Source organism: Oryctolagus cuniculus, chromosome 19 (genome assembly GCF_051225735.1).
Source record: "Oryctolagus cuniculus isolate XC-2025 breed Fujian yellow rabbit chromosome 19, ASM5122573v1, whole genome shotgun sequence".
Classification (NCBI taxonomy): domain Eukaryota; kingdom Metazoa; phylum Chordata; class Mammalia; order Lagomorpha; family Leporidae; genus Oryctolagus; species Oryctolagus cuniculus.
The window spans coordinates 66,677,933-66,704,329 of record NC_142885.1 but is presented as its reverse complement, the minus strand read 5'-3'; the positions used below and the strand labels follow the sequence as shown (position 1 = coordinate 66,704,329).

The 26,397-nt window shown below is 44.3% G+C and overlaps 1 protein-coding gene, 1 long non-coding RNA gene and 1 pseudogene across 6 annotated transcripts in view; 1 reads left to right on the top strand and 2 right to left on the bottom strand.

Moving 5' to 3' along the window:
- The window catches only part of RBFOX1 (RNA binding fox-1 homolog 1), a 1,595,659-nt gene that overhangs the window by 717,034 nt on the left and 852,228 nt on the right, over nt 1-26,397 (top strand). The window lies entirely within an intron of this gene.
- Nucleotides 1-26,397, bottom strand: part of LOC149120636 (uncharacterized) — a 1,089,735-nt gene that overhangs the window by 370,139 nt on the left and 693,199 nt on the right. The window lies entirely within an intron of this gene.
- LOC127491497 (U2 spliceosomal RNA) lies at nt 8,134-8,246 on the bottom strand (annotated as a pseudogene).

The following is a 26,397-nucleotide window of genomic DNA, read 5'->3' as shown; positions in this document are numbered from 1 at the left end:
TAGCCGAAGACCCCTCACTCCTGTGTTCTCTTCCCTTGTCCCTAGACCAGCGGTGTTCTCCAGAGGTGCCAAGAGAACTTAGCCCTCCATCTGAGCAATGCGTACAGTGTCTGCTTGGAATCAGCAAATTAAGTGAAACTAAAAAGTCCCTGTAACTATCCTTACTATTCCAGTAAATTCCTGCCAAACACATTCTGAGAAATAGTTGGGAACTGCATGGTTTCTGTAACAGGGGCTTCCTTTGAAAGATCTTCACTTCCCGAAGTGTATAGCCTGTGGGTGGTGCTGGTGTGGGCACGGAGGAATGAATGATTGATGGGCTGCAATCCTCCCAAGTAGAAGCGAGCTGGTGGGAAGCTTCCTTTAATATCATATTTTATATACGAGTGTGGGTCAGGCCAGGCTGTGGATATACAGTGCCTGACCCTAGTATGGAGGAACGATCGATTGTGCTCAGACATTGAGCTATCCCCATGATTTATTTATGTGGCAATGCAGGCCTCTGATGCTTTGGAGGTGTGCACAGACTGGAAAGGTTGTGAGTATATGTGTGTGTATGAGCATGTGAATGTATGTGCATGTATGCGTATCCATGTGTCTGGAATCCTGTGATCTTTCAGGATCAAGCTGTGCCTGTAATTAGCTCCTCAGAGACCAGGTGATCACACTGTATTTTTAGCACCCAGAAATAACTCATTTAATTTTTTATTTCTTCTTAATTCACCAGCCTTATATCACCAAAAATTGTCCATTTGTTAAAAAAAAAAAAAAAAATCAAGGTATCAGAACATAGAATAGCCTGATGAGCCAGCTAAAAGATTCTGCAGTCTCTCTGGTTGGGTGTGTCCCTTATTATTCTTTTCTTCCCCCTAAATTTGACAAGATGCTGTTGAGTGAATTATTTTGATTATACCCACTGCATCCCTCTCTGGCTAGAATGGTCTTCTGGGAAGATAGCAAAACACGGAAGTTAGTGGTGGACATTCAGACTTGGTTGTGCCAACCCAGGCATAGCAAATTTAGCTATGGCATTCCAGGGTAGAGATCATGGTCCACGTGGCAAGGCCTCCAGGTAACAGGTGTCTGACCCAGAGGCCATGCATAAATCCACTTGCCTTTCCTCTCCACTACTGCACAGGGCCTCTCATGGCCTTTGCTTTACTTTTCCTGTCAATCTAGGATTGTCCTCAGAATTCTGTTTCAGGAGATAAAGAAGACTCTCAATTTTATTGATAGGAGGAGTTTCTAGATTTATAATGGGATTTACAACCTGGTAAACCCTTCATAGGTTGGGATACTTTAAATCCAAAATGTGGTGAGTACACATGACCTACATCGTAGCTCAGCACACCATACACTAGAGAACATGAGTGGTTCCATGCGTGACCCCCAGCCTGATTAGGGTTTGCGGCACCTGTGCTGTCCAGCCCTGAGAGAGTGTCACGCTTCATTTAGCTAGCCTGAGAATATGTCCACATTCAAATTCCAGTGTAGTGACTTTGCAGCATTGTGAAGTCAAGAATCTATGAGTTGAGCCGTCGTGAAACTGGGGCTCCTCACACTCATAGTCAGCTGCTGTTGAGTTGGACTCTCTGTGGTGATGAGAACATACGTGCTCTCCACGGAAATGACATAGGAGCTACCTGTACCTGTTGAGCATTTGAATGTGGTATGCACAGCTGGGGAGCTGAATGTTTAATCTTCTAAAATGTTAGTATACATTTAAATAGCCCTGTTAGTGGATACCAGTTGGAGAAATAACTGTTTACTATCTTCTCATCTTTAAAAAACAGTATGAATGTGTATCTTTATTATGCATCTTTGTATCTGTAGAAAGTAATTAAAACCGTAGACAAAAAGTCTACAAAAATACACAGCAAACTGTTCCCTCTCAGGTTGGGATTAGAAAGGTATAAAGGGGATTTTGAGGTTTTATCTTACCTAATTCCAAAAAGAAAAAGAAAAATGATGGGATTAAAAGCTAATCAGATAAATCTGACGAACTAATTATATCATGGAGCCAATTATGTCAAGACATCTCCTCGAATTACAATGAAAAGCAAAAGATGAAGGGTTGTAACCAATATCCCTGTAATCCAGGCAGCTCCCTCCTTTTCTTTGTCCCGGGCATTACAGATGAAGTGAATTTGGAGCCGTTGTCACACAGCCCTCGAATTGTATTGAGTTAGTGCCCCAGATAATCATTCCATCCCTTTTCAAAGCTATGATCCACAGCCAGGGCGAAGGAGAGGAGCAAGGTGTATCACCCAATGTATGAGCCACAGTCAGTCTCCAGAATCGAAACTCGATGTTGTAGGAGTTTATTGTTGAAAGCCCATTGCAAAGCTTCCAGAATCTTCTTCTGGCTGGTACATGGCAGTGAATGCCTTTCTCCACATCTCCCAAGAGAGGGAGAAAAATGGTCACCCAGGGATTGTTCCCAGGCTTATCCATTCCAAGTCTGATCACAGCCAGAGATTTCTTTTGTAGGTTTTTTTCAGAAGTACCAACATTTTACTTTCCTGGAGGGTGTGTGTGTGTGTGTGTGTGTGTGTGTTAAGTCCTAAGGAAATACAAGAGAAAGGAGGAAAACAGGAAGTATAGGAAAGTACCCTAAAGAGCAGGAACAGAATGCAGTCGCAGGATGCATGGAATCGTGGAATCCGAACACGTGCTGAAATTACCGAGCTTGGGGCCGGTGCTGTGGTGCAGCGGGATAAAGCCCTGGCCTGAAGCGCCAGCATCCCATATGGGCACCGGTTCCAGTCCTGGCTGCTCTTCTTCCGATCTAGCTCTCTGCTATGGCCTGAGATAGCAGTAGAAGATGGCCCAAGTCTATGGGCCCCTGCATCTGTGTGGGATACCCAGAAGAAGCTCCTGGCTCCTGACTTTGGATCAGTGTAGCTCCAGCCATTGCGGTCATCTGGGGACTGAACCAACAGATGGAAGACCTGTCTCTCTGTCTGTACCTCTCTCTCTAACTCTGTCTTTCAAATAAATAAAATCTTTTTTTTTTTAAGAAAAAGAGAAATTACAGAGCTTGACCACGTTCCATTCAGGGTGGTATGGGGATGCAGCACCCTCCCAAGGTGGGCACAGTTCCCTTTATCCCTGGCAAATCAAGGTGCCCTCACTACAGACTTGAGTTATTTCAAAGGTGATGATGTTATAAAGCTCCACCTGCTGTCAGGGACTCACTGCCTCCCCATGAGTGAATTCATAGGAGGTGCTTTTAAACCTTTCTGCATAGAAGCAATCAGATGAGAGATTAAATCAGATACTGTAACAGGTGACCGCCTGAGACCAGAAATGGCTTACGTTTTATTTTTTCTTTTTAGCGTTGTGAAAGGAACATGACATATGGTATATTTTAATTTTGGCAAATATTAATTTTTAATAGAAACCATGTGCCTGCACCTGTCTATGTATATTGTTCCCTAATGATCTCAAAGGTTGAAGCTTTTTTCTATGATTGGGGTGCGTTTGTAATTAAGGTAAAAAAATGAATATGTTTCTCTATGTGATAGCATGCTAATGTGAAAGTTTATCTCAGAGCGGGGAGTCTGCTTTAGGATGTTGCGTCCTGCACCGAGTGAACTGACAGACTCAGAGTAAACCTTCCTCTGGGGTATCTGCTGGTTCCTTTGCTGCAGTCTGACCCACGGGGAAATTACAATGGACCTAAGACTGAAGTTTCCAAGAGGAAGAGAGATTTTAATGAACTGCACCATATGATTGCATTAAAAAATATTAATAGTTTGTAACTGAGCATTTTAATGAGCTGTTTTACTCCTGTATGCGGTGGATGATGTTCAAGTTAATTCTGTTTTTGTGTTGCTGAGAAAGGAAACTGAGTTGAGGGAGGAAAGAGAGGCAGACAAATAGTAACAATAACAATAAGCCCTTGGTATCACTTTCAGCTGCATATAAACCCAACTTAACGTTTTAATGGTTTTATTAGGAAGGCATCTATACTCTATTTTGTAATTCATTTTCCGTGAGAAGCTGTAGACCTCACAGACCTGTTTGCAATTCCTCTCAGGTTGGGAGGGGGAGGCAAAGAAGAGAATGAAGAAATTTCACACAGCCCTCAGTTTCATGGAACTCTTGGCCTGGTGTTTTCTTAAATCTGAACGCCTCGCTGTTCTAATCTCATGCATTCTCCTAGAGCTTGATATTCCGAACTGGCGAGTTTGATAAATTTTTAAGCAGGAAGTTGCGCATGATGAGAAAACACAAGGGGAGGTTTGTGTTTTGCACTTTGGAGCGGAGCCTGCCAGCTTCATTTTCACGTTTTGCACTGAGAGTATTCCTTGGAGGGGTCGGTGCTGCCCGGAGCCTCCACGCACACCGGAATGGCTTCCTCTGAGCTTTCTGGAATTCCAATTTCAGTGCAGGTGGTAATATGTGAGAGTGAGCAGCAGAATAGATATCAGCTTAAAACTCATATAAATATACATTTAGACTCCACGTGTGAACTCGTAACGTGTGGGATAAATCTTGTCATTTCAACATAAGTGGAATAGCAAATAGATGGGAAATGGGATGCAGTGTTGGGAAAACAGGTTGTGGATTCCCACTGCAGGTACCCACTGAGGGCTCCGTGAGAAGTGAATTCCAGAGATCGCATGAAGAACTGATTACAGCGATTCTCTCTCTAATCATAATATTTCTTCTCTAGAATGTTTTTTTTTTCAGTATTTTATTATGGAAAATACCAAATATTTACAAATCGGAGGTACCTGTCCTCAGATTGAGCTGTTGTCACCACTTGATTAATCTCTTTTTGTTGATACGTCACTTATTTCCTACATGATTCTGGATTATTTTGAAGGCAAGGCCAGACCTCAGTGTTTCACCCAGCAATGGTTGCTCTGCATCTTTAAAAATGATCACACCCTAACCTACAGCATTAAGATTGATTCTCTAGAGTGCTGATCGTCTGATCGGTGTTCACTTTTCCCAGGTAGCTTCTTTGTTTTTTTTTTTTTTTTTTTTTTTTTTTTTGACAGGCAGAGTGGATAGTGAGAGAGAGACAGAGAGAAAGGTCTTCCTTTTCCGTTGGTTCACCCCACAATGGCCACTGCGGCCCGCGCACTGCGCTGATCCAAAGGCAGGAGCCAGGTACTTATCCTGGTCTCCCATGGGATGCAGGGCCCAAGCACTTGGGCCATCCTCCACTGCACTCCCTGGCCACAGCAGAGAGCTGGCCTGGAAGAGGGACAACTGGGACAGAATCTGGCGCCCCAACTGGGACTAGAACCTGCTGTGCCGGTGCCGCAAGGCGGAGGATTAGCCTATTGAGCCTAGGCGCCGGCAGCTTATTTGTTTTTAAAGGTGGCACACTTAAGTTCATAGCCAGACAATGTCTGTGGCATGCCTAGAGGCCTAGGTTTCCTTGAGCCACATTAACCACACTAAAGGCCTGCCCTTTGTTCCTCTCTCTCTTTCTCTCTTCTTGGTTGTCATTTTTTTTTTTTCATTGATATTGAGGTTTTTTTGTTTTGTGGGTTTTTTTTCCATTTTAGTAAATTTGTTTTTATTTCTACAACAGATTTTCAGAATTTGTTAACAGACTTGATTATCAGTATGGCTTTGACTATTAGAAGAATGCTTTTAAATTTATTTAATATAAAGATAATAGATTAGTTCATAGCATCAATTCTTCTTCTTCTTTTTTTTTTTTAATTTGGCAGGTAGAGTTATAGACAGACAAAGAGAATGGTCTTCCTTCTGTTGGTTCACCCCCCAAATGGCCACTACGGCCGGGACTGCACAGATCCAAAGCCAGGAGCCAGGTGCTTCCTCCTGGTCTCCCATGTGGGTGTAGGACCCAAGCACTTGGGCCATCCTCCACTGCCCTCTCAGGCCACAGCAGAGAGCTGGACTGGAAGAGGGGCAACTGGGACTAGAACCGGCACCCATATGGGATGCTGGCGCCACAGATGGAGGATTAACCTAGTGAGCCACGGCGCTTGCCCTGATAGCATCAATTCTAACATGATACTTCCATCCCCCTTCCTTCCATATCTTTCTTTTTTCCTTTTTTTTAATTTTTGAGAGAACATATTTTTAATTTACATTACAGTCAAAGGCTCCATGCTTCGCTGAGTAGAGTTCAGCATGTAAATACTAAAAAGACCCTTGTCGCACAGGAATACAGGCCAAGGCTATACACAATAATCAAATGAAAAGTTGTCAGTTTCAGTCATATACAGTACATTTTAAAAATAATCGCAGATCAGTAAAAGTATAGGGATATACCACACAAATGGTTAAGAATGACACTTTTTTTTTTTTCATTTCTGATGGGAGTAGATACGGGCATTCTGTGTAAAATGTTTTGCTCTTGAGAAGTGCAAGATGTGGTGTTGGAAGGCGGCTGCAGTTTCCACCAGAGTATTTGTGATGAAGTACGGTCGCACCCTCTGCTCCCCAGAGAGATCTAGATCTGCTCTGTTCTTGGAGACAATGGGGGAAATCCCTCTGCCACCGTCCCCACTCATGTGAGTTGACAAGGACAAGGATCCACAGTGCCAGGGACAGTGCTTGCACTGTGCCTCGTGTCTCCAGCTGTGTCTGTGGATCAGGGCGTTGCCCCCGCTGTCCTGGGTGCAGTGCTTGGAGGGAATGGACAGGCAGAGGCCGGTGCTTCCCAGCTGTGCAAAAGTGTACTTGCTCCTTAGCAGGAATCTAGACCAGAGGACCTTCAGGGAAGTCCGCGTGGGTCTGGGCGGCACCTGCCCGTTCTGCCCCCACCCCAGCTGCTCCCCAGCACCCCTCTCACCCTGAAATCACCTCCCATCCTAAAGGACAGGTTTTTCGATGCTTGTTTTGTGTTTCATTTGTTTTCAAGTAAGCGTCAGAAGGGCGGGTCAGGTGCTCCTTGTGTGCCATGCTCCATGGGAGCTCTTGGATCTTAGGGATTCACAGTGCCCTCCTACTGCGGTTACCATCTTCCCAGGAGGACGCAGAAGTGTGTGCAGGACACAACACCATAGCAGCAGTTGTTCACGAGTGCTTCAGGGCTCGTGAGTGACACTGCTGCGACTTGACCCAAAGTCCAGTAGGCTGTGAAGGTGGCGATGCCCCTCTAGAATCTGCTTAGCCCTCTCAGAAGTGCCTGGGTGCATGCATGTGGCCTCCCAGCTGCTCCTTCATCTCTGGCCACCTTCCCAGGGGCTGCATCTCAATGCCCCCTCAGCTCAGACCTGGGCATACACACGGCGAGCACAGCACGTCCAGTTGCATTGTGTGGCTTTCTCTAAGTGTCTCACGTGGTTTAGGGAAAGAGCTGGAAGAAAGCATGACAGTGCCAGGGTCCCGCCTCTGCCCCTGAGGAGGACCCACCTGGGACAGAAACGTATGCAGGACCAGGAGTGGTCCTAGCCACTTTGGCATAAAACAGACAAACCAGAAACTTGTGTTGTTTTGAGTGGAGTGCAGATCCTCTAGCCCTGTGGACTCCTCTCATAGTGGGGACGGAAGGGCACCCCTCTGTAGGATGTGTCATGTCAGAGTTTCCCAAGCCGAGAGCTGTGGTCCTCCCGTATTACAGAGGCCCACGCACTTGACCCTCATGGTGATGGGAATCCCCTTGGTTCCAGCAGCTCCACACTCCTCCTACCTTGAACTCAGTGCTAGAAGGGCCAGGACTGCAGCACCGGGAAGAAACATGTTTGCAGGTGCAAAGCAGAATTTTAAAAAAGCACTGGAGCCCTTGAAAGACTGTTGCCTTGAGCGTATCAGAGCTCAGATCTCAGAAGGAGAAGGAACCCTCTCCGAAAAAGATAAATGAGATGTGTGGCACCCCCACCTTACAGAAGCATGGGTAGAGGGGTGCTTGCTGCTCACTTCACAGTCAAAGGAGTCCGCGGAGGGCTGTTTCCCCAAACACCCTCATTTACCTCTCTCCTAAACCCTCAGAGACGAGGCACTTAACACAAGTACCCTCATCCACCTCTCCTAAACCCTCAGAGATGAGGCACTTAACACAAGTACCCTCATTCACCTCTCCCCTAAACCCTCGGAGGTGAGACACTTAACACAAGTACCCTCATCAACCTCTCCCCTAAACCCTCGGAGATGAGGCATTTAACACAAGTACCCTCATTCACCTCTCCCCTAAACCCTCGGAGGTGAGACACTTAACACAAGTACCCTCATTCACCTCTCCCCTAAACCCTCAGAGGTGAGGCACTTAACAGATACTACACTTGATCTTAGCCAAAAGGCCGAGAAGCGATGAGGCACTTAACACAAGTACCCTCATCCACCTCTCCCCTAAACCCTCAGGGATGAGGCACTTAACACAAGTACCCTCATTCACCTCTCCCCTAAACCCTCAGGGATGAGGCATTTAACACAAGTACCCTCATCCACCTCTCCCCTAAACCCTCAGAGGTGAGGCACTTAACACAAGTACCCTCATCCACCTCTCCCCTAAACCCTCAGAGGTGAGGCACTTAACACAAGTACCCTCATCCACCTCTCCCCTAAACCCTCGGAGATGAGGCACTTAACACAAGTACCCTCATCCACCTCTCCCCTAAACCCTCGGAGATGAGGCACTTAACACAAGTACCCTCATCCACCTCTCCCCTAAACCCTCGGAGATGAGGCACTTAACACAAGTACCCTCATCCACCTCTCCCCTAAACCCTCGGAGATGCGGCACTTAACACAAGTACCCTCATCCACCTCTCCCCTAAACCCTCGGAGATGAGGCACTTAACACAAGTACCCTCATCCACCTCTCCCCTAAACCCTCGGAGATGCGGCACTTAACACAAGTACCCTCATCCACCTCTCCCCTAAACCCTCGGAGATGCGGCACTTAACACAAGTACCCTCATCCACCTCTCCCCTAAACCCTCGGAGATGAGGCATTTAACACAAGTACCCTCATCCACCTCTCCCCTAAACCCTCAGAGGTGAGGCACTTAGCACAAGTACCCTCATCCACCTCTCCCCTAAACCCTCGGAGATGAGGCACGTAGGACAAGTACCCAGTGCAAGTGGCCGTGCAGCCACAGTGAGGGTCACGGTCACCGTTCGCTGCGAAGGTGGAAAATTGACTTGAGGAGCACGTATTTCAGGTCAGAAGGAAGGGAATCGCCTAGTCAGCAGTTCCTTTTCCAGAAAGGGCATATCGACTGTTGGGACCTTCCTGCAAAGCCGGATGACGGTGTGTTCATTTTCGCAGGTTGCCCATCTAGTTAAAATAAAATAGCCTGCTTTGGGACTGAGGTCAGGAAGGCAGAGGCACAGCAGTTGATTTGAATTCTGAACATGTGGAGGGAAAGCATCCTTGGTAGAACTGAACCCCACCACGGTGAAGTGAATTCCTGCCCCGAGGAATGCTGATGAACAGTGTGTGACTCCGAGGCCGTCAGTGGTGCCCTGGAACAGGAATGAGCTGGATGGAAGGAGCAGCGTTCTCCACTGCGGCGCCCTGTCTGATTTGACCATCATAGGCAATAGAATCTTGGGAAAAAGAGGCCCCGCTGGGACTACAGTTTCCAGGTGTTCTTCAGTAACAGCGCGAAGAAGTTCTTTCAGCTTGAAATTTTATGCAGAGATAGCACAAATATTCAGTCCAAAGCAGAACAATGCCCTGTGTTTTCCAAGCCTGTTTTAGGTTTCTGCTTGGTGTACAGGTAGTCTGTGTCTGAGTCTCCCACAGGTTAAACTGGGGTTATGTGACTGTGTTCCAGAGAGTGCAAAGTGTGTATGAATTATGTGTCTGTCACACTTCTGGATATGGCTGTGGCCCACCCTGTGGCATTTCATAGGCTGATTTCCAACCATGGTGACCCAGGTTGTGAAGGTGTTGTATCAGAAGGTAAGAGACTGAACGTCGAGTGTGTGTCTGATCACAGCACCTGTGGGTGGTTTTAGGATGAACAGCAAATGGACAGTGAGGGCCTGTTTGTATTGATCCCCTTGATCTAAAGTAAGACTTATTCTCTAACAATAATACAACAGTGTAAGCCAAGGCTATTGAGATAGACTTATCTTTCTTTAGTATTAGAACATGTACCGAAGCATAATTATATACTGCTGAGAGAGGTTCAGATGTTGATATCCAACCCTTCATCATCTTCCATCAGCATTGGCTAGGAGAAGTCAGCCAGCAAGGTCTACTGAGTTAGTACATTCTGTAGGATAGTCCTTCTCCAAAGTTTCTGGCAATCTGCAAAGTATTTCCTAATTCCCATGTAGTTAATTCCAGAACAGTGGTTGTTCTCTCCCTGAAAGTGTTCAATGTACTCTGGGTACAGAATAGTTTCCAAAGGTCCTCAGCTAATTAATGAGGATGCCTGCATGATGTCCTAAGGACATGCCCATTATGTTCTGAGATGCCATTGCTACGTGCTTGAGGGATGCTGTGACTCTAGCTGTCTCTACTCTAAAAATTCAGAGTTCCTGAGCCTGCTCTCTGAGTAGCTCTTCGCGTTATGTCTTCTGCTGTTCTGTGATGGGGTGGTGGGTGGTGTGTCCCCTGAAAAGTTCCTTCCAGATGACTGAAAATGATTCTCCCACTGCATAGAAATAAAGATCCATTAGCCTGCCTAGGGAGCATTATTCAGAGTGATAGTGAATGGCTTCACAAGTGTGGCAGAGAAATATTTTAGTGATCACTCCCTTCATGGCCACAGTTGGTAGTGTGTTCTTGAGAAAGAACTTGAGGTTTGAAGATTGCAAGGCATGTAAAGGACATGATGAGATGAATGTCATTGTCATTTCCCACACAGTGGTGGTCATGCTTTGGCCCACCAGGATGTAAACAGCGGGTCTTTGTGGCAGGAGCGTCAAGATGTCTTTGCACAAGCTGGTGAAGTTCAGCTTTGAGATGCATCCCAGAATGTTACAAAGTTAGGAGGTCCTAGATATTGCTTAACTCTGTGTTTTTTAAGACAAAGAGACAGAAGGATGCTGCGGGTAAGTGAAAGGTGAAGGGAGTCGAGGTGGTGTCTGAGAGCCGGGCAGGCAGTGCCGTCTCCGTCACTTACAGGCTTGGTTGTACAGATTCCAGCAAGTTATTACGCTCCTAGGCTCTGCTCTCCTTGTTCCTATCACATGGGGACCACTTGACTCAGTTTCTCATCTTCCCATATGCTGGGGAGATATTTCATGTATTTTTATTTGTGTCTTGTCTGTTCAATTCTTTGGCCCATTTTTCTGTGGGAGGTTTTCATATTAGCCATTTCATCTAGACTTTCACATTAGTTTGCAAAGAGATCTACGAAGTAGTCTATTTTTTTAAGATCTTGTTTTAATGGTAATCCTTTAATTTTTTACTTTGAGTATGTATGCTTATTTTTATCCATGAAATGTTGCTTAGCTTATTTTTTCTTATAAAATATCGTGATTTTTGTCAATCTGTGATCTGATATTTGTGAAGCCTTCCCTTTCATGTGTGTGGTAGTTCCGTGTTTTTCTAAATTTTTGAGTTGGGGATCTACTACATTTACCCTCTTTTTTTTTTTTAAGTGGAAATGTTTATGCTATGAATTTTCTTCTGGTGGTTACATTAAATCCAAGATCTTAGATCCTCGACTTTAATATGTAGTGTGTTTATTATCCTTTTAAAGAGCTCTGTATTTCCTTTAATATTTCAAATGTTGTTTAATAGTTTATATATTTATTTTTTTAAAAAAAGAATTATTATTTATTTGAAAGGCAGAGTTATAGAGAGGCAGAGGCAGGGGAGAAGGGGGTTGGTGAGGGAAGTCTTCCATCTGCTGGTTCACTCCCCAGATGGCCACAAGGGCTGCAGCTGGGCCAATCTGAAGCCAGGAGCCAGAAGCTTCTTCCAGGTCTCCCATGAGGGTGCAGGGACCCAAGCACTTGGGCCATCTTCTGCTGCTTCCCCAAGCCATAGCAGAGAGCTGGATCTGAAATGGAGCAGCCTGGACTCAAACTGGCGTCCATATGGGATGCTGGCACTACAGGTGGCAGCTTTATCCAGTAAGCCACAGTGCCAACCCCCATATATTTCTTGAGAGTTCCAAAGGATGATAGATTCAGATATCATTCCATTCTGCCCTTTTGTGATTCTTCCCCATCAAGTCCAATTTTGCATCCATCGGATGTTCTCTGCATGTTTTGTGTTTCTACCACTGCTTTGTGATGCAGTTCCTTTTTTTTTTCTTAATCTCACCACTGTTCTGTTAGTTTTTCTATTGTTTTTCTTTAATGCCCATATTAAATTTTCATTTTCATATTTTTCCTGGATACCTCATAATTCTGACAGTGTTTCTTAAGTGATTTTGCTTTTTTCTTCATTTCTTCTGTGAATTCAGTCAACCATCGTTTAATTTGTTTCTTGCCCATTTCTGGCAAGATGTATCTACTATAGTCCCCAATGTTTAATATATTTTGCTCAATATATTTCTCAGTATATTAATATTTTTGTTCTTTAGTATATTTCCAAATGTGTGCTTAGTATTATTCTGAATATCTAAGAATATTCAGAATTTGTTTTCATTTTATTTGAAAGGCAGAGAGTCACACAGAAGGAGATAGACATATAGTGGTTCACTCCCCAGATGTTTGAAACAGCCAAGACTGGGTCCACTGAAGCCAGGATCTCTCATCCCAGTCCAAGTATCCGACATGGTTTTCAGGGACCCAGAGACTTGGGCCATCATCTGCTGCCTCCCAGGGTGCACATTTTCAGAAAGTTGGAATCAGAGGCACAGCCAGAACTTGAACCAGGCGTCTCAGGCTGTGACTAAGCTGCTGTGTCAGTTGCCCACCCTGAAAAATGCAGTTTAGTTTGTAGTGTTATATTACAGTTTTCTGGTGCTGCACAGTTGGAATGTGGGGGGCTACCACATTGGTAAATTTTCATGATCATTTTTGCTTGTTAAGCCTAGTGGTTTGGGGAGGGCACCGGATTTCCTGTTCATAATTGCTCTCCTCTCCTATAGTGAAACATATTTTCTTTAATGGTTGGTTTTTTACTGGGAATAAAAAAGTTTCCCAAGAAGAGACACTTTTGTTCCTTTCTGTTTCTTCAGACTTAATGGATTGTTAACATCTACATGTTGCTATTTATTTAGTTATTTAGCAGAGTGTCTGAGAGAGGGGAAACAGTGGGGGCATAGCTGGGGAGAGATCTTCATTTGCTGGGTCACTCCCCAGTTGGCTGCATCAATCAGATCTGTACCGCGCTGAAGCCAGGAGCCAGGAACTCCATCCTGGTCTCCCACCTGAGTGGCAAAGTCCCAAGAACTTGAGTTATCCTCCACTGCCCTCCCACATGCATTAGCAGGGAGCTGAGTGGGAATCAGAGCAGCCTGGACTTGAACTGGTGCTCAGACACACGATGGACCCTGGTGTGGCAAATGGTAGCTCCATTGTCTGGGCCCCAAGGCCAGCCCCTCTCATTTTGTTTCTTGTTTCCTTTGTGTCACAGTTTGCAAAGGGTCCTTCTCCCAGTCAATGTCTGCTCCCAGCTCAGGTCTTTCCAGCACTGCCTTCCCAAATGCAGGGTCCATTTTTCAGTCCCTTCCCTATAGTTAGCACCCTGAATTACCAGTTCTATTTTTCAGTGTTTTCACGCTTACCTCAGAGGTTTTCTTTCTGGGCATGATTCTGCTTTACTTTAGTTTTCCATTCTCTTTCCTTTTTTAAAAGTGTTTATTTCAAAGGTGGTGGGGGAAGTGAAGAAGACAGAGAGAGAGAATCTTGCATCACTCCCATAATGGCCACAGAACTGGGCCAGGTTCAAGCCAGGAGTAAGGACATCTGGGTCTCTCACTTCAGTGGCTGAGACCCAAATTCTTGGGCCATCATCTGCTGCCTTCTAGGATGCGTTAGAGAGAAGCTAGTTTGGAGTAGAGTATTTGGGACTCAAACCAGGTGCACTGGATGCAGGGTTCCATGTAGTGGCTGAACCTGCTGCCCGAGAACACTCACCAACCCTATTCCCTTGTCTTCACCTCCTTATGTTTTCTATGCCCTATTTACTCTTGCTAAGGCTCAGAGTAGGATATAGAGAAATAGTTATGCTGGGAGGTGATGTTTATTTTCACGGCACAGATTTTGTGACTGTTAGTGTTGTTGTCCAGTGGTCTTCAGAGCATGGTCTTCATGAGGTGTGTTTCTGTGCAAAGTGCAAAGAATGTAGTGATAGCAAAAACAGAGCATCTAACCCAGTGCATGGCCTCTTTGAGTGAGGCCCTTTGTTGTTGTGTGGCTCATGCACCTGTGAAGTATCAGAGACGTCAGGAATGTCAAGCGTCTGTCTCAGAGACAGAGACACGTAGAGAGTCAGGCATAGAGAGAAAGACACACACATGCAGAGAGAGAGACAGAGATGAGAGAGAGAGAGAGAGAGAGAGAGAGAGAGAGAGAGAGGTGTAAGAGAGAACAATACAGACAGCGTTTTTGAGAGAGTTTTAGAGAGAGAGAGAGGTGTAAGAGAGAACAATACAGACAGCGTTTTTGAGAGAGTTTTAAAGGCCTGACATCTATCTCTAAATTTTTCTGGAATTTGCAGTTTGACCTGGAATAAATGATCTCTTTAGAGTTCTGTTTTCCAATTGAAAATTGAAAGAGTTTACCTGAAGTTGTCTTAAAAGGTTTTCCACATAGTACTGCTATCTGAATAAATTTTTAAAGTGTTATCTATTGTATTAGATAGGAAAAAGTAGAACATGACAATTGTGCTTTTATTTATATTATTTCCTGACAAGTGGCTATGATGAGTAAGCCACAAAATCAAGATCGGTGTCAAGGCATTGTTGGAGAATTGTCAGTGTAGATGATACCTGGGTATGCTAAGAATCGTGATGGTGCAAAAGCATGGGAGGTTTGATAAACTGCACTCGGGATGACTCCGTAGGACCCTCTGAGTTCCTCTCAGCATTTTGGAAACCTGTCATTGCATGTTTATCCAAAATTGTGAATATACCTATCCAATTTGGAAAGGAGAGAGATTTTTAAATATGTGATTGAAAGTCGTCCTATTCACACCTTCTAGAAAGACTGATGGGGAGACGAATTCCATATTCTTGCTTCTCTGCAGCTCATTCCATTTAAAGATTCAGAAGTGTGCATTGTCCCCATATGCTCTCAGTGTCAACCAAACTCAGTCACGAAGTTTAAGTCAGGGTTGGGAAAAGCCACCATGCAGGGATGCTAACTATGGTAACTTGATGTCAAGTCTTCTCGACATTAGATTTTCATGTCTGACAGTCTACAAAATTCAAAATAGGCTGTTCTTGAAGGGGGTAAAAATAGGAGTGATAATGCTGTACATCTGTTAACCAGCCCCTCGATGTTATCTGCCAGATCTCAGAAGGTTCATGATACACTTGTACAGTTCAGTTGCCCTAGCCAGATGTGTTTATTTTTTTAAAGATTTATTTGAAACTCAGAGTTAGAGAAAAAAGGAGAGGCAGAGAGAAAGAGAGAGAAAGGTCTTCCATCCGATGGTTCACTCCCCTGTTGGCCACAATGGCCAGGAGCTAGGAGTTTCTTCCCGGTCTCCTGCATGGGTGCAGGGGCCCAAGGACTTGGGCTGTCTTATACTGATTTCCCAGGCCATAGCAGAGAGCTGGATTGGAAATGGAGCAGCCGGGACTCAAATCGGCGCCCATATGGAATGCTGGCACTGCAGGTGGTGGCTTTACCCACTATGCCACAGTACTGGCCCCAGATGTGTTTATTATGTTAAGAGTCCCAGAACTTAAACAGAGAGTGTGATCCTGTTGATCAAACACTATAATCTTTACATTCTTTTTAATATCAAGGAGATCCTAATAGACTAGTGGAAATAATGTTTACTCTCCCTTTTAGGCATATGATTAAAAAATATTTCTATACAGTGAATATTTTTCTAAATTGAGATTTTTTTTTGCAACATCTCTTTTCCAGTTGGCCTAGAGATTAATTTATTTCTCTGTGATTGGAGTGGCTTTTTTTTTTTTTTAATTTCCTTGATCACAAACAAAACCATGTGATCAGCATTTCTACAGATCAGTCCTTGCTTACAACCTAAGAATTTCCATGAGATAAATTGCTGGAATCAAATCATTTGTTCACAGTGTTTACATGGTAAAAGCTAGTGCCTCACTTTATGTCCAGAGACCGCTCCAGTACTTGCATGTCCTTCTGTGTATTTGACCTCCAGCCTTACGAATATATAGTCCCTGGCTCAGGATCATGTGATTGATTGATTGATTGATTGATTGATTTTTTTGGTGGAGGCATCAGTATATGATGCTGCAAAAGCATTGCTAAGCATGGATTTTAAATACAGTTTGAAATGAAGTTTTGAAGACAGAGAAGTTCCGTTCTTTCCCCAAATTTCATTTTCTCCATTGAGACTGATTGGACTCTCTTTGTTCCCTTTGGGATACCAGGATTCCTCCACGTCTTCTCAAGCCAGAACATCCCAGTAGAAACACTCCTTCTGCAGGGTCTGAGCAGGCATCCATGAGCATCGCAGAGAGCTTCACACTTGATTCATTCTAGGCAGTCACCTTTCACGGCAACTCATGGTCCTCCCCTGCAGTGTGCAACTGTTGGCTGTTCACAAGAACAGAATGGGGGCTTCACTCTCCAGAAAGAAGCAAAACTGGGTCTAATGTGAGATGCTCTGTAGGAAATGAAAGCAAGAAATTGTCTGTCTTTTCACTCTTGTTGTTAGAACATATGAAATTAAAACAGCACAGCAATAGATATTGGTTTCCATGGTTGTTTGGGATTTATGTTGGCGCATGATTTTGACTGTGGTTTTGCTTAGTAGGAGTGAGTATTAAAGTGAAAGTTTTGTGTGGCTGACAGGAATAGCTTAAGAAAAAAAAAAGGTTATGAAACATCTATCTTCCTCTTGAGCAACAGTCCAAGGGAGCAATCACATATCAAAATAAAAACAAGAGGGTAGGGATACAGCAAGCAGTGTATGATTCAGTAACTCCTCTAGATTGCTTTATTGGTTAGGTAATGAAGCATACTCAGGAATTTCAACCAAACATGAGTCAGCACATTGCAAACTAATGTTAGAAATGTCTGAGCTACAAGTTGAGGAGCATGGGATGAGGTGAACTGTTAAATTACTGCTAGATTGGAAACGGCTCCCAACACTCGTCCCACCACCACCTGGAGCAGCCGACCGGGGTTGCTTGGAGAAGACACAGCTTTTCAGATCTTCTCGAAGCTCTTCCGAGTGCCCAGAGGTTTATTTTGTTGTTGTTTGCTTTGATTTTGAGCACAAAGACATTGAAACCTGGCTGATGGGAACATGAGGTGCTCTCCAGTACAGGAAACTGCTGTTCTTCACTATACACTTGTTTTTAAAAAATTGATGTTTAATTACCTGCTGCCTCTATTCCACTCAGGCTTCCTTCAGGATTTGGGAGAGGGTTGAGAGAGATTTCCTCTGCAGTGTAATGCAATTGTTCATCATGACAACATATGGTCATTTTATAAGTTCCTAATTATTTTAAGTGATGGGTGCATGGTCGTTTGCACGGGCTGTTTAGCAGAATGCTCATTTCATTCGATGGCCTGCGTATAAATCACAGACGATTCTCTAGACATCCAAAGCAGGTGGGAGAGCCGACCCCCTCCCACTTACGGTTCCAATGTATGCGTTCCAGGGTGTTTAAATTGTAACAGTCGCTTGGATTCGGTGCTGTTGGTGTAGAAGTGTGGTTGGTGTGGGGAAACATGTTCAACTTTCCTTCAGTAGCAGATGGCGCACAGAGTTTATGTGGTGCAGGCTCTGCTTCCCAACACACTTGCCAACGGCTTTTCTCCTCCATATTAAAAAAAAAAAGAAAAGAAAAGGCATCATAAGCCTTCTAGATCTATTCATTCATTTTACAGGTGAACAACTGAGACGAAACTGGTGAGTGATCTTTCCTAAATCAGTGGTTTGCAGACAGCGGGCTAACATTCAGCCGTCCCGAGTCAGCCTAATTCTCTCTTCTTCAGACTGCACATTCCCTCTTGATAGTTGGTATGATATATGTCACTTTAAAAAAAATGGAATTGCATTTCTGGTTATATTTTATCTCCTTTCCTCCTCTGGAAGCCGAGTTCCATTGATTCATAAAAGGGCCGACTATTTCACGGTGCTAATTCCAAGTCAGGAATAATTTGTGACTTTTGGGGTACTCCCATGTGGACACACACTGCCTCAATTTGTTGAACTTAGGGTCACCTGGATAGAAAGGGGCCCTGAGAGCACATCTTATTCAGTGATTTTTTTTTTTTTTCCAACAGATATTTCAGGGCTGGTCATGTCTTCTGCAATTTCTCCCGAGTCCACAATGAAATAAGAATGGAGTTAATCCCCCTTTTGTCTTTAATCTTCATGAAATGATTTGAATCTTTAATAGATGATCCAGGCAGTGGCACCTGGACATCAGCCCCTGCACCCACGAATCACCCCAAACCTTCATCCCTTGCTGCCTTTCAGGTCCTCTTATGTTTTCCTGTTGGTGGAATCCAAACACCCAGAATCTCAGGGATCAGGGGTCATTTTACAGGAAAATGCACTTCTGAGATGTCATTGTTACTACTCTCATTCTCTGGCTAATCCAATAAATAAAAGGTGAACTCCCCCAACCCTCACGGCCACAATGTGCTCCTGGTGCCAGTGGCTCCTTTGCCACTGCTGAAAAATAACTTTTCTTCTATTGTAAGTAGCAGAAGACATGCTGTCTGTGAATTCAGACCTAATGATTTATTTGTGTGTTTTCACCTATCTTAGACTTCCCACAAAGGAGTTTTCTCCCTCTCTTTTAAAAATTATTTCCTGTGATTCTTGGACTGATGGGCTACCAAGTCTTATTCGATAACATCTCTTGCCCAAGTACCCATGGGGATGTACTGCATCTACCTCCCAACGTCTATCCCCTGTACCTGTAGGTAGCAACATTGTTTCCTGGGTAATTTGGGGGATGATAGGGAGAAGATAAGTCGTATGATTAGCACTTTGCTGTCATTTGGAAAAAAGCCTTAGGTCTCCATTTCCCATCTCTTCCACATCTGTAGTTGGAAGTTACTGAGTGGCAGGAGGCATAAAACAAGGCATCCTGTAGAGTGCAAACTAAGATGCCATGTAACACACCAACACTGGGGAATTTTACTGCTAGTTCTCAAGGTTGCCTCAGTGAAACAAAGTAACACACAGACACTCCCAAGGGCTGAAGGCTGTGCATGAATTGTGTGGCCACCCCATAGGCTGAGAGCAGCAGCAGATTCGTTGGCAGCAAGGAGGAAACCAAGCCTCCTGTATCTACCTGGGAATCTCTGTGCAACTTGGGAGTGCCTTGCATGGGCATCATTGCCAGCCCATAGCCCCATCCTGGGAATCCTGGTAAATCTCAAACTGTCAGTGAGGCAAAGCTGGAAAACAGTGAAACAGGGAATAGAGATTATTACCAGGTGTCGAGAAGGAGAGGAGGAAGAAAGAGGGAGGAGGGAGTGTGGTATAGGGAGAGGGAGAGAGAGCAGGGAGGGGAACACAGTTGCACAAATGTGACATAGGCTGTTTCTTCCAGCAAAAAAACAGTGTATTCCTGATTTCAGGCTCCTCTGGTGTGATTCCGTTTCATACACATTATAGGACAGTGAGATAGAAGGAGCATTTTTGTGAAAGAAGAGTTAAAACAGCAACAGTGACAGCAACTGGTCACTTAGAATAAACCGGACCATCACATCCATACCCCTGAAGAGCTGGTGTTCACAAACTGTGCTGTGTTACGGTGTGCTATGCCTGGCTTTGTGATGTTTGAACACTCAGAATCTATTGGTGAGAAGTGACATCATCTTGTGTCTATGACCAGGAGCTGTACACTCCCCCTGCTTGAATTTCTGCCACACTTGTACCAACTGCAGGTTGGATGACCTTGAGAAAGGCCATTAAACTCTCTGTGTCCTTGTTTCTTCCTTAGATGGTGGGAGGGGGTGGCAGTAATACCCACCTCATAGGGATGTTGGGAATATGATTAGTAAATGCCCACCCATGCCTGGTGCATACTACACATCCTACCAGTAGTGTCTCTCAGTGTGATGGGCTATGTCAGTCAAAGGACTTCCCTGAGTCCGTCTCTGCCCTTGGCCCTAGGAGTCGAGGCAGGTGGCTGATCCTGTGAGAAGTCCCTGGGTCCTACCAACCACTTCCTGAATCTCCGTAGGTCTTACTCGGGAATGTTCGTGTTGATGAACACTCCACAAGGTTAGAGTTTGAGAATGGTTGAACTTTGGAAAAGGTGAAAAACATGGAGGCTTGGAGGGGAGGTGGCTGTCACCAGGTGGTCCTGTTTAATAGATAGGGAGAGACAGAGAGCCACTGTGCTGCTTAATTCAGAATGGCATGGAGCTGAAACATTGCCTAATTCTGAAGCAAAACTCCAGACCCCTGATGCTTAAAGAGGAATCCCAGATAACATCCCTAATTCTAACTGCAGCCCTGCTAACCAAGATAACAGCTGTCTCCTTCCAAAGACACATATATCTGCCCTTCCTTGACTAGTGCCATACATTTCTGTGGCCAGAACAAATGTGCTGTTTTGGCTTTAACTTTGCACTTTTAACTAATTAAATTGTATGTGTGAACTAAAATATTTATATGCCCAAGATAATGAAAATAACCCATGATAAATGGGACAAATGGAGTAAAAGTAAAGTAGATTTAGTGGCACCGTAGTTCATTGAGCATCTGTGATTAGATTGTGTGCCCTAGTTTGCTTTGGGGACTGTAATTCAATCTGCAGTTTGAACTGATGAATCCTCTCTTCTGTAGAGGTTTAGAGAAAAAAGGAATTCTTGTTCTTAATATCTCAAGTTTCTCTTTAAATGACCATTTGCTCAATCTTTTTATTTTTTTATTTTTTATATATTTTTTTTGACAGGCAGAGTTAGACAGTGAGAGAGAGAGAGACAGAGAGAAAGGTCTTCCTTTTCCATTGTTTCACCCCACAATGGCTACTGCAGCCAGTGTACCATGCTGATCCAAAGCCGGGAGCCGGGTGCTTCTCCTGGTCTCCCATGCAGGTGCAGGGCCCAAGCACCTGGGCCATCCTCCACTGCCTTCCCGGGCCACAGCAGAGAGCTGGCCTGGAAGAGGAGCAACAGGGACAGAATCCAGCGCCCCAACCAGGACTAGAACCCGGTGTGCCAGCGCTGCAGGCGAAGGATTAGCCTATTGAGCCGTGGCGCCAGCCTATTTGTTCAATCTTCAGGGAAAGGAAGAAGGAAAGGAAGAAGGGCTTGTTTTGATGCCATCCCTGGGGAAGGGCAGAGGATGAAACCTGTGGCCTTTGGGAGCTCATTATGTGCACAAAGATGGTGTGAGGGGACCATTGTCGCTTGCCTGCCGTTGTCCGAGATTTAGCACCCAGTCTTGAAATCCCTCAGCCCGGGGAGAACCAAAAGGTTGGTCAACCCAAAAAGTCAGGGTGTGTGTCTTTTTGTTCTTCGCACAATAACTTCCGGAAGTGGCTCATACAGTCTTGAATGGTCAGCCCTCATGGCTTTGCAGGATCTGTTCCAGGATCCGTGGGGTTACCAAAAGACCATGGACACTCAGACTTCTATAAAATTCTATAGTGTGTGCACATAAGCTTTGCACACGCTTCTGTATGCTTTAAATCATCTTTGGATTACTTATGGTACATAGTATGATATAGATGTTTGTAAATGATTCTTCTACTAGATTATTTAGGGGATGATGTGAAGAGAAGGAAGCAAGAGTCTGTATGGGTTTAGTACAGATGCAGTTTTCTTCTGGATACTTCCTACCCAAGGGATGAATCCTCACATGGACGGTCTGGTGCTTCTCAAATTTCAGTGTGTATAGGCATCACCTGGGAATCTTGTTAGATACAGATTCAGAGTCACTAGGTCAGGGGTGGGGTCCGGGATTCTGCATTTTTTAAAAGATTTATTTATGTGAAAGAGTTTCAGAGAGAGAGAGACAGACAGACAGACTTCAGTCTGCTGGTGGCTGCAATGGCCAGGACTGGGCCAGACTGAAGCCAGATTTTTCTGGGTCTCCCACGTGGTTGCAGGGACCCAAGGACTTGAGTAATATGCTGCTGCTTTCCCAGGCACATTAGCAGGCAGTTGGACTGGAAGTGGAGCAGCTGGGACTCAAACTGGTGCCTGTATGAGATGCTGGCGTGGCTTGACTGGCTAAGCCACAATGCCGGCCAGCCATGAGATACTGCATTTCTAACAAGCGTCTAGGTGGTGTCCAGCTGCCCACCCACGCAGTGCACTTTGAGTTACAAACTTCTAGAAGACACAGTCATGGTCCAGCAGGATCCTCCTCCTCCTTATTCATCCTGGTTCTCTCCCTATTTTGCTTTTTAAACAAGCACTCAAGGTGGCCCATGGGGCAATTAAAATGCCTCTTTACCTTTTAGATAAAGTCATAAGGAAGGATCTCCAGAAACTAGTGAATGACAAAGTATGTTTCAGACCAGAGTCTCACGTGAGTGATTCTGTCTGCATGGAATACCAAATGGGGGCTTTTCCCTTCTCTTCTGGTTATTTTGTCGTTACGTTGGAAGTTACTTCACTTTTTCAAGTGGGAGACTTGAGAACAGTTGACTGTCAGTCTTTCTCCAGCTGGAGCATCCCTTACAGATTTCTGACAACAGTGTGAGCAACCTGTAAATGTTGGACAACTAAATGCAAGAGATTCGTGTGCAGTCATGGCTCTCAGGCCTTAAGTCCATAGGAATCAACATGGTGGGCTTGTTAAAAGTGCACATTCTGATTCAGTAGGGCTGGGACTGACTCACAGTAAGCATTTCTAATATGCTCCTAGGTTATGCTAATGTCATAGACTGCATGTTCAGGGCCAGCAATCTAGATTAAACATGCAAAAGACGTAACATTATCATCATGAATATTGCAATGGAGTATACAATTACTAGGACATGTGGTGGTTACTTTGACATTCAAACCATATATTCAACATTAAGATGAAACCATACATGTGTCTTGCTCATGTGACCCAGTCATTTAACTTCTGGGAATTTACCCAAAGGAAATGAAATCACAGTATGAAAGAATTGTCTATACCCCTGTGTTTATAGCAGCTCAACTCAAATAGCTAAGATATGGAGTCAAGCCAGATATCCATCAACTGAAGATTGGATAAAGAAATTGTGGTATATATATACCATGAAATACTCCTAAGCCATAAAAAGGAGTGAAATCCTGTCTTTTGCAACAAAATGCATGCAATCGGAGACCATTACACTGGGTGAAATAAGCCAGTTACAAAAAGACAAATATGGTATGTTTGAACTGATTTGTGGTAATATACACAAGTATTAAAAAGTCATGGCCGGCGCCGCGGCTCACTAGGCTAATCCTCCGCCCTGTGGCACCGGCACACCGGGTTCTAGTCCCGGTCGGGGTGCCGGATTCTGTCCCGGTTGCCCCTCTTCCAGGCCAGCTCTCTGCTGTGGCCAGGGAAGTGCAGTGGAGGATGGCCCAGGTGCTTGGGCCCTGCACCCGCATGGGAGACCAGGAGAAGCACCTGGCTCCTGCCATCGGATCAGCGCGATGCGCCGGCCGCGGCGGCCATTGGAGGGTGAACCAACGGCAAAGGAAGACCTTTCTCTCTGTCTCTCTCTCTCACTGTCCACTCTGCCTGTCAAAAAATAAATAAATAAATAAATAAATAAATAAATAAATAAATAAATAAAAAAGAAGACCTTTCTCTCTGTCTCTCTCTCTCTCACTGTCTAAGTCTGCCTGTCAAAAAAAAAAAAGTCATGTATATGAGTGAAATTGACATTTTGAGGTTTGATTATTGTCTATAGCCCTTGTCTATCTTTATTTAAGAGAGAGTTAAGCTTGTGATTATAAAGAAAATTCAAAGTATGCCACTGCACAAATTAAAACACAAATAAGAAAGGAGGGGGGAGGGTAGGCATGAGGGACGAAGGAGGTTAGAGGGGGAAGTATCAGTGGGCTCTTAAAATCGTATATGAAATACATGAAATTCATTCACTTTATATAAAAAAAAAGACAAGATTGCATCTACTTTGTCCTAGCTCCTTTCACTTTGGAACCATCCAATTCTGGATAAATTTACAAAACAGACTCATATGGTAGCTTAATAGCCAGCAAAAATAAGGATTATTGAGCCAAAGTGACTCAATAAAATTCTGCTTGTCATATACAAGTGAAGGTTGGTGCCCTTAAAGTTCAGGGTGCAGCAAAGGTGAACCCTTAATTGGGATGAAGATGGGGAGAGAGCCAGGAGCCCACCCTGAGCTCAGTGGAGCAGCAGAGAGCCCTGTGTGCCGGCCGGGAATGCCTTTGCTTGGGTGTTAGCGTGTGCATTTAACAGTCAGATAGTTTTTATTTATCTTTACTGGTTCATCTAGAACATCCTCTTCCTCTCGTGGCAAGGGTCTGATTGTGCACTGATAGAGGCTGTAGAAGGCTGACTCCAGAGACTGTTTCAGAGACTCAGATGTTATAAACCACTTTAATTCACCTTTTTCTTAAGAAACTAAATTTGTGGGATAGCACAAGAAGTATTTGAGGTTTCCTTGATGCTAAATGTCAGAGAGAAGATGGCTTCTTCTAGATGAAATCTTATTTTATCCTCTTTAAGTTTGTTTTGAAAGGGTTTTAGTTGATTCAGTTAGGAAAAGGGACTCATTCAGTTCCATTGTATTCACAAATGATAGCGTGAATGGGGCGAGTTTATCTGTCTGCCCACCTAGCCATTCTCTTCTCTATCAGACTGAGTCTTGATTTTTAAAATTGCTGTGAACTGGACATTTTAGGAAACCAGGTGCTAGAAATTAGTCACAAAATGTTCACTTATCTCTCTTTGACTGCGGGATTGCTCTTCACCCTCTGCCTGAAGTTGCAACTTCAACCTGCCAGAGGTTAGGTTCCTGAAGCTGGCACCATTTCCTTGGTCACTGCAAAAGGCAAACCACAGCAGTAAGGTTGCCATGGCCCAAGTAGGAGCAATCTACAGGCAATCAGGAAGCAGTGAGAAAGTGAGGGTGCCGTTCCTGCCTTTGACAACCAAAGCAAAAGAAACTATTTGTTATTTTTCTGGGGACTGGAATAGGGGATCCCTAGTGTAATCTCTGTATAATCTCTGTTAACCCTATTTGAGAAACAAATAAAGGAAGAATTGTTTTCCTAAATTATTTATGGAGTTAACTTATCTAAAGGACAAGGAAACAGTTGCTACACCCAGGAGACTTTAGTCAAACAATCATTCACCATTGCTCATTTTGCCTCGTACAAATATGCCAGATATTTTATCAGATAGAGAGTAGAGGCTCTGTGTTGACTCTGTGCAAGAGGTATTATTTTGAGAATAAGAACATTTATAAGAAGGGATGTTCATGTCATGGTCCTACCAGGAGGTTCATAGGATGCATTTGGAATTTTCCGGAAGTACACCCGTTACTGTAAGATCTGGAGCGTGACTCACCTGTAACATGTTACCTGAGTCGTAGATCCTAGAGATTAGTCTGAACCCAGAATTGTCCAACACCTGTATGTTACACCTGAAGCTAAGTTATTTATGCAAATGGTAACTTCAGGGACCTTTGAACGCACCCTGATGTGACCAGCTCCTTAAAGGAAGATAAAAATCCTCTTACTCCCCATCCTTTTCAGCCACCAGACATACAGCCCTGGACCAAAAACAAAAAACTAAAGTCCCTTCCTTCATGGAGGTTATATTCTAGTAGGATTCCTGCTGCACCTTCTAGCCCTGATACACAGCAGATAAACTGTGACTGTCTGTTGAAAATCGAGTGCATCGTCCCCTGCCTCCACTGGAGCCGACAGGGTCAGCAGCTCCAGGTGCATCTGTGGTCTTCTTGCTACACTTATGGAACCTAATTGAACCCTGAATATTGTATGTGGCTCCTGTGGAAGGTAGGGAGGTGATGGGATGAATAATATCAGGCTTCGCAGTACAGTTCTGGCGGGGAGGGAGCATGGCGGTGCTTATTCGAGGAGCACCCTGGACTGGGGGCCATTGCCTGCTCTATTACCTGGTGCCCACATGTGCCTGGTGCCCTGACATCCCATAGATAAAAGGGTGGACATGGCAGTAATGTCCTTCACACTCCAGTAATGTCCTTCACACTCCATTTCATCCCTACAAGGGTCACATGTCTCAAACAGTGAAGCTTCACGGCTAATAGAAATTCTAAAAAGAAAAAAAAAATGACCTAATAATTTCTTGCCTCTGTAAAAACAAAGATGTTGTGATCATCAGACAATTAAAAGCAAAACAGTTATTCCTGGTAACTCATCAAGGATATTTACAAAGAGAAAATTCAGTTATTAATACTAAGAACATTTTTAAGATTCTGTCTGCCCATCTGCTGTACTCTGAATCCTTTGTACGGGAGCAACTCC